The 12,338-nt window shown below is 46.8% G+C and overlaps 1 protein-coding gene across 1 annotated transcript in view; it reads left to right on the top strand.

Annotated features, from left to right (window-relative positions):
- The first annotated feature begins 451 nt into the window (after positions 1 to 451).
- Positions 452 to 12,338, top strand: part of MATN2 (matrilin 2) — a 123,516-nt gene continuing 111,629 nt past the window's right edge. The window contains exon 1 of the mRNA XM_054590306.1: positions 452 to 652. The gene's annotated coding sequence lies outside the window, so the exon portion shown is untranslated. The remainder of the gene's footprint in view (positions 653 to 12,338) is intronic.

A 12,338-nucleotide genomic window follows, 5' to 3' on the forward strand; every position in this document is an offset into this window, starting at 1 on the left:
ACCAATATTTTCAATTCTCGCCACTTTTTTCTTTGTCGTCGTCACCGACCGATGCCTCTTGCCAATCATGACCCCAAGTTCAGGACGTAGGACCGCTGCCGTGCCTCCTTTCCCCCCGGAGATGCTCTCCTCCCTTCCACACACCCCTCCACCAAGCCACTAAAGCTCCTTGCAGTTCTGAGCCTGCGGCGCCGGGCCCCTGGAGTCCGATGCCCTCCTGGGCTTGCAGGCAGGCCCGAGGCGCGCGAAGCCAGGGGGCAGCAGGCGGGCACACGGCCAGGGTGCCCAGCTCTCGGGGCTGCCCGCAGGGTGGAGCGGCCCTCGTGGCCGCTCCCTCTCCGCGCCTTCCCCATCCCCAAAGAGGACACCCCTCCTTCCGCCCTCCGCGGCGCCGCCCCACCGCCGCCCGCCCGCCCGCCCGCCCGCGCTGGCCCGGAGCCTCCCAGGCAGCCAGCGAGCGAGGGGAGCGCTCGGGGATGGGACTTGGCGGAGGCGGCCAAGGAGGATACAGCGTCAGCGGCGCGGGCTTCTTGCTCGGCTCCCACGAACGGTCCCCGAGGACAGCCGCGGCTCGCGACGCGGCACGGAGGCCCACGAGGAAGACCCAGGTGGCTGTGTCCCTGCCTCGCTTCCCAGGCGCCGGCGGCTGCAGGTGAGCAGGACGCGCCTTCCCCGGGATTCTGCGCGGCCCCGCTGCCCCGGGGCGCAGACAAGCGGACCCACCGACTTACTGACGGGTAGACCGGGAGCGCTGGGCTGACCGACGCCCGTTGGCGCTGTACCCCCTCCCCCGCTACTGCCCTGCAGCTCCGCGCGGCCCCGAGCGCCAGGCGTCCCTTCCCGCCCCTGGGCCCAATGCCCTGACCCCTCGGGCCAGAGCGCGACAGGGAGTGCTGCGCTGCCCGGACCCCTCGCGGGAAGAAGTCAAAGCGCCCCGGCCGGGCGAGCTGGGCGAGCGCCCTGCGCGTGGCGCATGGCACGGCCGCCACCTTGCCGTGCCCCGTGGGGGCGCTGTACCCCGCAGCGGGGGCGCCCAGACCTGGTCTCCAAAGACTGAGGAAAGGGAGACTTGTTGAGCGGCCAAGCCAGGTGGATGCCGATCCCCACCCCCTCACACCCTCTTGGTCTGCTGATACTTGAATGCCCGTGTCATCTGGATTTTGTTCTTTGGTTCTCTACGGCAGCTTAAGCTCCAGCTTCCCTGTACAGTGGACAAAGAAAGGGGGAGGCATTTTATGGCAGTTGCTAGAATCCCCGAGGATAGTTTGGGGAGAGGACAGAAAAATGGAGACTCTCTCAGTAAGGTCTCCAGGACTGAAAGCACAGGAAGCTAGCTCCTCAGACACACGTACTCCCACCCCGAAAAATTGACCTAGTTCCCAGTTGTCCTAAGTCAGGGAGCCAAGATGCATCTGCACCGAGTACATTTAATTGGCCTTCCAGGCGTGGGACAGCTAAGAGACAACCAAGAAGCTGCAGCGGACTGTGGTCAAGAGCAGGGACGCTGAGGATGGCCTGGGTTAGTAACTTTGGAGTAACCCAACTATTCTATTCTTCAGTTTCCTCATCTATTTAGTGGGATAATACCCACAAAGCTGTGAGGATTATTCAAGTCCTTAGAATAGTCCCAGGTGCATCCTAAGGTTAGGTGGTGGATTCTATCACCTGTCTTTCCAGAAAAAGTAAGGGGTTCCTTTGAGCAAGCACTTCCTTCCTAACTCAGGAAGAGAGCCTTTCCATGGACACATGAAGGTGGCAGATATTCCGTGTGTGTTTAACTGGAGTTTTCCACTTAGGGGTCCACTATTGTACAGCTCTCCCTGTCTGCTTTCAAAGTGACAAGATCATAAAAGCACATTAAGATACCAAGTTGGGTATATGGTCTGGAAAGTTTCCTCTCAGCTGCTGAAGCTTGGTTCCTTAGAATCAGTCCCCTGTGGAGAAAGCAGAGGCCTGTGGCTCTTCACCTTCTATTTCCCTATCTGTTTATACTTTTATTTGAACCAATAGAACTCAGTCTCAGGCCCCCAAAGCAAAGTTCCTTGCTTCTAGAGTCCACACCCAGGGAAACTGGAGCCCCTGAGGCCTGAGCTCCCTCCTGGGAGGTGCCATAGTAGAGACCACTTCCGAGATACCCTCAGTTGGTTGTCATGCCTGAAGCACAGCAAACCACCTATATCTCTGTCAGCAAGAGGTAGTTGAAGTGAGGCCCAGGATTTAAAGAAAAGGAAATAGATAATCGCTCCTTGAAAGAGAGAAGGAATAAGAAATTTGTTGAAGATTCTAGAAAGAAATCCCACTGGTTCCCTAGAAACAGCTCTGCCAGGTGCCTAAGAGAAGGAAGGCAGGAAGTGAGGCCAGGATGGGGATGGAGAAAGGGATAGACACAGGCTCGGGTCTCAGGACAGGCGGGCTGAAGAGGGTGTGACGGGTTTCAAGGCTGGCCTTCGCAAGGTGTTGGGCGCAAAGCTGGGTGGGCAGTGAGAGAGGCCGTGAGAGGACCCCAGGGTGGGCGCTTGCGTTTAAGACCTGTCAAGTGCATCAGAGAGTCTCCTGGTGCTTTCCCCAGGACGTGGTCTGGAACACTGGCGCCGTTGAGAAAGGGCTTCCCTGGAGCTCCCCATTCTTAGGAAAGCTCAGGAGGGCTCCCTCGTTTAATGTGCACGTGGAAATAACTCTGGAGGCTCCGGGGAAGAGGAGGGCTGAAGTGCCAAGAGGAGAGTGGAGCGTGTCATCACTGTTGCTAGTAAACAGCACCAGGGAGGCCCTTCCAAGGGACCAGTTGCCACTTGGAGCTCCAGACGTGAGATCATTTTTGAATCCTGCCATTTGGCTCGGCAGACAGCCACCACTGCCTTACCCAGCAGGACCCTGAAGGGGACTCAGAGAGAGGGAGACAATGCTGAGCTCCATCCCAGAGGCCTCAAGGGTTGTCGCTAATAGGTGGTGCTGATGATGACACTGGTGAGTGGTAGCGGGGCTACAACCTGGACCACGTGGGTCTTGGCACCTGAAGGTCCTGGGTTCCAGTCTCGACCCTGCCAGTCACACCACCTGTAAGGATTTTGAAAAGTTACTGAAGCTCTCTGTGCCTCAGTTTTCTCATCTGTAAATGGGAAACAGGATTGCTGGAAGAATTAAATTAGTTAACACACATGAAGTGCTTAGTACCTGGCTCAGAGTAAGTGCTCAATATTTATTAGGTGTTCATATTATTATCTGAGCCTCGGTTATATCATCCATCAAATGGGCATGATACGCTGTAAGACATAGGATTGTTGTGAGGGCTAAACGTGAAATAATCCACCAATGTGCAGGGTGTAGCCATACTCAGAGTGAGCTGGTTGAAAGTGAAATTTTTACCAGAACATCTGCATGTGAAGTCAGTGGCTGAGCAGGTGGAGCAGCTATCGTCTTTGGAAAGTTCTTCAAAGAGTATAGTCAAAGAAACCTTGGTCTGCCGTCGGAGAGTGTGTCTCACTCCCCATTGGAACCCCAGATTGATATTCTACGTATTTTAGCGATTAGTTTCCTGTGGCTGCTGTAACAAATTACCGTGATCTTAGTGCCTGAAACAACACAAATGTATTCTCTTCCAGTTCTGGAAAGCAGAAGTCTGAAATAGGTTTTGCTGCGCTAAAATCAAGGTGTCGGCAAGGCCATGTTCCTTCTAGAGGCTCGATGGAAAAATCTGTTTCCTTGTCCTTCCTGGCTTCTAAAAATTACCTCTGCTTCTTGGTTCCTAGTCTCTTCTTACATCTCCAAGGTGTAGCAGCTTCCAATTTCCTCATCGTCCTCCCCTTTCGCCCTTCTCCTCCTCTTCCTTCCTCTCCCGCCTCTCCCTTGCTTCTTCTTCTCCTCCTAATAAAGACCATTATGGTTATATTGGGCCCACTTGGATATTCCAGGCTAATTTCTCCATTGCAAGATCCTTAATCATATCTGCAAAGGCCCTTTTGCCACTTAAAGTAACATATTCACCTACCCATTTTCTCAGTTGTCATAACTCAATCAAATCAGCAAAGAGTAAGGGACATTGTGTGGAGCTACTGGGCTGGAATCAAGGGTTAATGATTGTGTGTGTGTGTGTGTGTGTGCGTGCGCGCGCGTGCGCGTGTGTGTGTGTTGGTGGGGTTGTTGCAGGGAGAGATGGTGAGGATAGCATTGTAACACAGGGACAGATTATAGGGCTTGGACTGATAAGCTAAGGAATCTAGATTTTTACCCTGATGATACATGGAAGTCACTGACAGCTTTTGAGCAGGAGCGCGAGAAGCATGGTATTGTGTTGGGAAGATTGAATTCAGTGCTAGTGCCTAAACAGGAGAGATGTAGAGAGAGCCTGTTAATTAGGACTGTGTTCAGTTTCAAGTTGCAGAAAAAATGGAAGAGGCAGGGGCTTCAGGAAGGAAGTTTATTTCTGTTTTGTGTTCTAGAAGCCTGAAGGCAGTGAGTTCAAAGCGAGTTGGCTCAGGGACCCACACTCCAGTGCCTCACTGCTTTCACCAGGCAGCGTGGCTTCCGGGTCCACAGTACCTCAGGGTTCGGAATGACTGCTGGGTCTGCAGCCAGGATGTCCTCATTCCAGCCAGCAGGAAGGGAGAAGCAAGGATCCTCCCATCACAGGAGACAGTCGTGGGAGTCGCCAACATTCGGGCGAATACAGAATAAAGAGGGAGACCTGGGCTCGGCCTTGGCAGTTGTCTGGTGCAGAATAAGGGCCTGTTTGATTCAACATTTATTGCTCTTTTGTTGATCCATACATATGTTTATTGAACCTTTATCTGTTTCCTAAAGATTTATTTACAAAATTCAGCACCCAGCACGTGGAGGACACAGACATGACAAGGTGTGGTCCCAAGCAAGGATCATCTCACAGTCTACACAGAGAGATAGGTATGGTCGCGAGAAAAAGAAGCCAAGGGCTACAGCAGATAAGAAGCCCATTGTCAGGGGTGTGCAGGAAGTCAATCCTCTTTGGGAAAATTGGGAAACATTGTAGAGAGTGAGTTGAGCCTTGAGCAATGAAGACAGTTTTGATTAATGTAGAAGGTAGACCTTGCAGGCCAAGAGGCCAGCACGGGTGAAAGTGCCCAGCTATGACGAGAATCTGTAGGTGCTGGTAAGGGGGGGTCTGAGGTACACGTGGGACTGCCACAGTTGAGGGGTGGGCAGTGGGCACTCATGGGAGGCCTTGAACTTTAATGTTATGCCATAAGGCCATAGATGGGTTCCAGACAGAGAAGAGACAGGACCAGGAGTTGAAGGGGCCAAGGCAGGAAGAGCAGTTCCGAGGCTCCTGGAAGAGCCCGGGGGAGAAATGGAGGGACGGAGCATGGCTGCCCGGGTGGCAGCAGTCGCGAGGGCTGGACGGGGCAGCCACACAGAGGCGTGAAGGCCAGGAGTCCACTCGGGAGTGTGATGGTGATGTGAGGAAGACATGGAAATGGGCCCAAGTTTCCAGCCTGGGTGGCTCAGAGGGTGAAGTTACCTTAACACTGAAAGGACTTGAGGGCAGGAAGATGACTTTGTACCTGGAAAGGCTGAGCTGGCAGGCAGGCCTTTACTATTGGGTGAAAAACCACAAACAGGCAACGTCAGGCAGCATCAAAGAGAACAGCGGTCTATCCTTTACAGCTCCCGAAAACCATGGCCTTGAGGCCTAGCAGAGGTGGGGTTCCCGTGGACGGGCCTTGCGGGCATGGGGATTCTGGCAGTTGGAGGGAGCCAGGGAGGCACAGCTTCTGAGGCGGCTGCGGCTCCAGGACCGTCACCCCGTGAGCAGGGGGAGTAGTCAGTGTGCCGGCCTGGGACGCCGATGGCGCGGCCTTGCAGGGACAGGACTATCCAACCTGGTGTCTAAGAACTGTCAAAATTGGGGGAAGGTGATTTGAAATCTCCCCCTCCCCCTTTTTTTTTAAACAAGTCGGCTGACTTCCTGAGAGACGGCAGGGATGGAATCTTGGCTTTGTCGCTTCAGTAGCTCGAGGCCTTGGAGACTGTCCTTTCCTCTGTGGATCTTGGTGTTCCATCCATAAATGTGGGAACACACTCGCCTTACACAATGATTGTAGGGACTGAACGAGATGAAAATATACCAAACGCCTAGATCGTTTCCTGGCTCAAAGTAGGCACTTAAGAAAATATTAGTGTCCTCCCCGCTTTCTTGTCCTGTCCCGTGGCAGGCCTTGCCACCTCGGAGGATGTCATGTCCGACCTTCCGGGGAGCAGGGTGGTATTGGCCCGTGGTCTGGTATAGGTTGAGAAGCACTGCTTCCAGGCCACACCTTTCATTTCAGGCTGACAAATTGAAGCCCAGAGGGTTAAGTCACTTAAGTGAGGTCACACAGCGTGTTGAAACAGAGCCGGCCCTGTCCTCTCAAGGCCCACAACGCATAGTGTTGGTTCTGGTGAGAATCCACTTGCTTGTCACCTTACTTAGACCAGTGATGCTTAGAAGAACCCATATAGCTAAGAGGGTCAGAACAATCTCCTTTTCTCCCTTTTCCCCTACCCCCTTGGTAAAGCTAAATGAGAAGACTCGTTGTCACAGGGACAGGAGGGAAATCACTAAAACAAAAGTCAAAGCTGTTGTATTTTTGAAAAATATTCTCTCCACGCTCCCAACTGCTTTTTATGGAATCTGTTCAGCTTGAATTAAGCTCTGTGTCTCAGCACAACAATTCTCATATGCTCACTGATGAAAAGAACTGTTTCTTGAATATCATTCCATTTTCCAGTCAGAATGGGCTCCTCTTCTTCAGGATGCTACCAGTTGTAAATGCTAAACTGAGAAGCAATTGCTAATATGAGCCACCTGCATGGACTTATTTTTTTCTCGTTTTACTGCCGTTGTGTTTTTTTTTATGTCTTGTCTGATATTAATATTGCCATACTGGTTTAATGTTGACATGTGTTCAGCATCCTTGTCTCCATTCCTTTAGTTTTATTTAATTTTAATTCTCACCCAAGGATATGCTTTTCATTGATTTTCAAGGGGGGGAGGGAAGGAGGGGACAAGGGGAGAGAGGAGGGGAGGGGGAGACACCGATATGAGAAAGAAACATTGATCCTGTACGTACCCCAAGCAAGGATTGAACCCGCAACCTTGGTATGTTCCCTGACCAGGGATTGAACTCTCAACCCTTTGGTGTATGGGATGATGCTCCAACCAACTGAGACACCTGGTCAGGGCTATTTAGTTTCTTTTAATCAGCTTTTTTGCAGTATAATTTACATACAATAAAATTCATCTTTTTAAGTGTACAGTTTGAGGAATTAAGACAAATGTAATGTAATCATGATGCAAACATTTCTATCACCCCCCACATCTTCCTCATTTCCTGTTGTAGCTATTTTCCAGCCTCTAGAACCACTGATCCATGATTCTGCCATTTAGTGTTGCCCTTTATTGAATGTCATATAAATAGAATTAGTGAGTATGTAATCATTTTGTGTCTGGCTGCTTTCACTCAGCATAATTCTTCTGAGATTCATCCAGTCCATCATTCCTTTAATTGTTGAGTAGTATTCCATTGTATGGATGTACCATAACTTGTTTATCCATTCATCAATATATGGACATTTGGGTTGCTGCCCGTTTTTAGCTTTTACAGTGAAAGCTTCTAGGAGCGTCTAAGTCTTTGTGTGGATGTGTTTTCCTATCTTCTGTGTTGCTCGTAGGGGGATGAAACATCCCAGTTTCCCCACACTGAGGAATTACCTTGGATGCAGGACTTTCACTGTTAAAAAAACAGGCAGATCTAGGCAAACCAGGACAGTTGGTTACCCTCTGCTGTGCCACTTGGCAAGTGTACCTTTGATTTTCTAGAAACTGCCACATTGTTTGCCAAAGTGGCTGCACCATTTTGCAGTGTTACCAGCAGTGTGTTGGGACTCCAGTTTCTTCCCAGTTCTCTGCCAGTCCTTGTTATATCAGCACTTTTAATTGTAGCTCTTCTTAGGGAATCTCACTGTGATTATAACATGCATTTTTTAATGAGCAAGAATGTTGAACATCTTCTTATACGTTTATTTGTCACCTGAATATCTTCTTTGGTGACGTGACTCTTCAAATATTTCTCACATTTTCAGTTGGGTGTTTTGCCTTTTTCTTTTTGAATTATAAGAGTTTACATAGTCTGGCTATAAGTAATATATCAGATATGTTTCACAAATATTTTCTGCCAGCCTGTGACTTGCCATTGCATTATGAAAAAGGAAAATTTTATATTTTCAGATACTAAAATATTTTTAAGTTATATATTTGTATGCCATTGTTTTAGTGTAATAGTCATAAGTAAGCATAAAAGCTAATGTACATTAAATGTCTTAGTATGGCAAAATTAAAAATGTGTACTTTATATTAATTGCTTTGATTGCAATATGATGATGATAATAATAAGAAAATAACAGGTAGTTAATTCTTATTGAGTACTTACTATGTGCCAGGCAGTGATTACATACTTTATTTGTATCGACTGATTTAATTCATACAACAACCAGATCTATTTATTGTCACCTGCTTAACATGGGGAAACTGAGGCACAGAGAGGGAAAGCAGCCTGCTCAGGGTTAGACAGCTAGAAGTGTTTACTGTTGTTTATTTTATTGTTTTAATCATTTTTTAAGATTATTTTGTAAAATTTATTTTTCAGTTATAGTTGACATACAATATTACATTAGTTTCAGGGGTACATAGTTATATTTATTTTTAACTCTGTACCCTTTACCTATACGCAGTGCCTTTTGGTTATCAGTGGTAACTTGAAAATGCAAACACTTCTTGAAATCCAAAGTAAACCCAAACCACATGAAATAGTATTTGGTTTTTCTGAAAATGATAATTATCTACCACATCGTGTTCTAAATGTTTGGATTTAAATTCAGATGTGTCAGGATGGAATTGGGTTATGAACATACTATATACATTTTGAAATAAATAAAAATGGACTCTGTACAGTAATTTCCCCCCTATCTGCAGGCACACATTCCAAGACCCCCAGTGGATGCCTGAAATCATGGATAGTACTGAATCCTATCTATACTGTGTTTTTTTCCCTCTATGTATACACCCTTTCACTTAAAGGAAGCACTCTATGGTTTCTCTTTGGTAAATGCAAATTGCCAACATCACTACCCTTTGCTCCATTAGTAAGTAAAATAAATGCTACTTGAGCACAAGCACTATGTGCTGCCTTGACAGTCATCTGACAACCAGCAGGGCTACTAGTGACTAATAGGCGGGGAGCATGTACAGTGTGGAGATGCTGGACAAAGGGGTGATTCATGGCCAGGTTAGGACAGAGCGGGAAAGATATCATCACACTTCTCCGACTGGCATGAAATTTGAAATTTAGGAATTGTTTATTTCTGGAATTGTCCCCTTAATATTTTTGGACTGTATTTGATTTTAGGTAACTGAAACTGCCAGAAGCAAAACTGCAGATCCAGGGAGACTACTGTATTTCCTCAGTTTGGAGGAAGGAGAGGAGCATTAAAATAATAACATATAAATGATGAAACACACTTAGAATAAGTATCAAGGAAGCTTAAGATAAGAGAAAGTGTTTTTTAAGGAAGGACTGAAACACATAAACTGTGATTGAAAAATTAGAATAATAATAAAATGCCAGAGAAAGAGGCAAACGTCTTCTAAGTTTCCTTCCTTTTCTCAGAAGGAATCTCACAGTTAAAGCTATGAAAAGGGATCAGACCAATTAGTAAACAGTTTAATTTGTTTAAAAAGGGAGGCAGTAGTCACCTGTGATAAACCAGTGTGCTCCAGAGCTTTACCCCTTTATCAGCTAAAAAACCTCCTTCAAGTTACTTAACTCCACTGAGTTACTGTACAAATCAAATGACTTGATATTTTTAAAGCACTTGGCTCAGGGACTTCCAGCCAAGATGGAGGCATAGGTAGATACACTTTGCCTCCTCACACAACTAAGAGAAGGACAACAAATTAAAAACAAAAAACAACCAGAATTGCCAGAAAATCAAACTGTATGAAAGTCCAACAACCAAAGAATTAAAGAAAAAACATTCATCCAGACCAGTAGGAGGGGCGGAGACAGGCAGCCGGGGCAGAGAGGACGTGTGGCAAGGCCACGGCTAGAGTACCAGGTGGTCCCACATTTGTGCGTGGATAAACCAGGAGGAACAGGTGGGGAGTGAGACAGACCACACAATCCACAGTTCCAGCACTGGAAAAGAAAGCTTCAAAACCTCTTGCTGTAAAAACCTGTGGGGGATGCAGCAGTAAGAGAAACTCCCAGTCTCACAGGAGAGTTCGCTGGAGAGACCCACAGGACCCCAGCCGGACCCATACACAAACCCACCCATCCGGGAATCAGCACTAGATGGGCCCTGCTTGCTTGTGGGTAGCAGGGGAAGTGACTGAAAGCCAGCCAAGAGCCGAGCAAGTGGGATTGTTCCCTCTCAGACCCCTCCCCCACATGCAGCGTCACAACATAGTGACCTGGGTTGCCCTGCCCTGGTGAATACCTAAGGCTCCACCCCTTTGAATGTAACAGGCGTGCTGAGACAAATATGGTCCAAATGGAAGAACAGATCAAAGCTCCGTAAATAGAACTAAGTGATGAAGAGATAGCCAACTTATCAGATGCACAGTTCAAAACACTGGTAATCTGGATGCTCACAGAAATGGTTGAGTATGGTTGCAAAATGGAGGAAAAAATGAAGGCTGTGCAAAGTGAAATATAGAAGAATATACAGAGAATCAACAATAAAGAGAAGGAAACCAGGACTCAAATCGATTTGGAGCAGAAGGAAGAGATAAACATTCAACCAGGACAGAATGAAGAAACAAGAATTCAAAAAAATGAGGAAAAGATTAGGAACCTCTGGGACAACTTTAACATTCCAACATCCGAATGATAGGGGTGCCAGAAGGGGAAGAGGAAGAAAGAGCAAGAAATTAAAAGCTTATTTGAAAAAAATAATGAAAGAGAACTTCCCCATGCTGGCCAAGGAAATAGACTTCCAGGAGATCCAGGAAGCTCAGAGAGTCCCAGAGAAGTTGGACCCAAGGAAGCGCACGCCAAGGCACATCATATTTAAGTTACCCAAGATTAAAGATAAGGAGAGAATCTAAAAGCAGCAAGAGAAAAGGAGACAGTTACCTACAAAGGAACTCCCATAAGACTGTCAGCTGATTTCTCAAAAGAAACCTTACAGGCAAGAAGGGGCTAGGAAGAAGTGTTCAAAGTAATGAAAGCCAAGGACCTACATCCAAGATTACTCTATCCAGCAAAGCTATCATTTAAAATGGAGGGGCAGATAAAGTGCTTTCCAGATAAGCTAAAGTTTAAGGAGTTCATCGTCACCAAGCCCTTATATAAAATGTTAAAGGGACTTAACTAAGGAAAAGAAGATAAAAACTATGAAGAGTAAAATGACTACAAACTGAACTCACAACTATTGACAACTGAACCTAAACAAAACAAAAACAAAGTAAGCAAACAATTAGAACAGGAACAGAATCACAAAAATGGAGATCAAAGGGGAGGGAGAGAATGGGGAAAAGGTACAGGGAATAAGAAGAATAAATGGTAGGTACAAAATAGATATGGGCATAGTACTAAGAATAGTATAGGAAATGGAGACACCAAAGAACTTATATGTACTACCCATGGCCATGAACTAAAGAGGGGGGTGCTGGTGGGAGTGGGGTGCAGGGTGGAGGGGAATAAAAGGGGAGAAATAAATGGGACAACTGTAATAGCATAATCAATAAAATATATATGTAAAAAAACAAACAAAAAAACCCCACTTGGCTCAGTGACTGGCATGTAGTAATCCCTGAATAAACATTGGCTATTTTAATGCATTTTTTAATGCATAGTGAACAGGGAACTACCTCAGTACAGCAAATGTGAAAAACTGTGGACTTTGAAGGTTGGCACGCCTGAGTTTATCTCCAGGTCAGTTCCTGAAAGCAGTTTGCTGAACAAACAGTTCACTTAATTATTGAGTATTGTTGTTTAAGCTTGGGAAATGATGCCTGCTCTCCCCCCACCCCTGAAGTTGACTCAGCTATGGCCTTTCATGAATTGACTTTTGGTGATTTGACCTGTAAATAACTGAGTTTTCTACTAATCAATGAATTGGCAAATTGGTCTACTTTCCCTGGGTTGGAATCTCTACTTTGTCACTCACTTCAGCTGTGTGTGACCTTGGTCAAGTTATGAAATTTCTTTGAGCCTCAGTTTCTTCATCTCTAAAGGGCAGAAATTATAATTCTGGTTTCTGCGAGACAGGTGTAAGGATTAAATGAAGTCCATTGGGTGAAATGACCAAGAGCAAGATAAGGACTT

The sequence above is a fragment of the Pteronotus mesoamericanus genome, unplaced genomic scaffold (assembly GCF_021234165.1).
Source record: "Pteronotus mesoamericanus isolate MK-2021 breed Mesoamerican mustached bat unplaced genomic scaffold, CSHL_Meso_final scaffold_174, whole genome shotgun sequence".
Classification (NCBI taxonomy): Eukaryota; Metazoa; Chordata; class Mammalia; order Chiroptera; family Mormoopidae; genus Pteronotus; species Pteronotus mesoamericanus.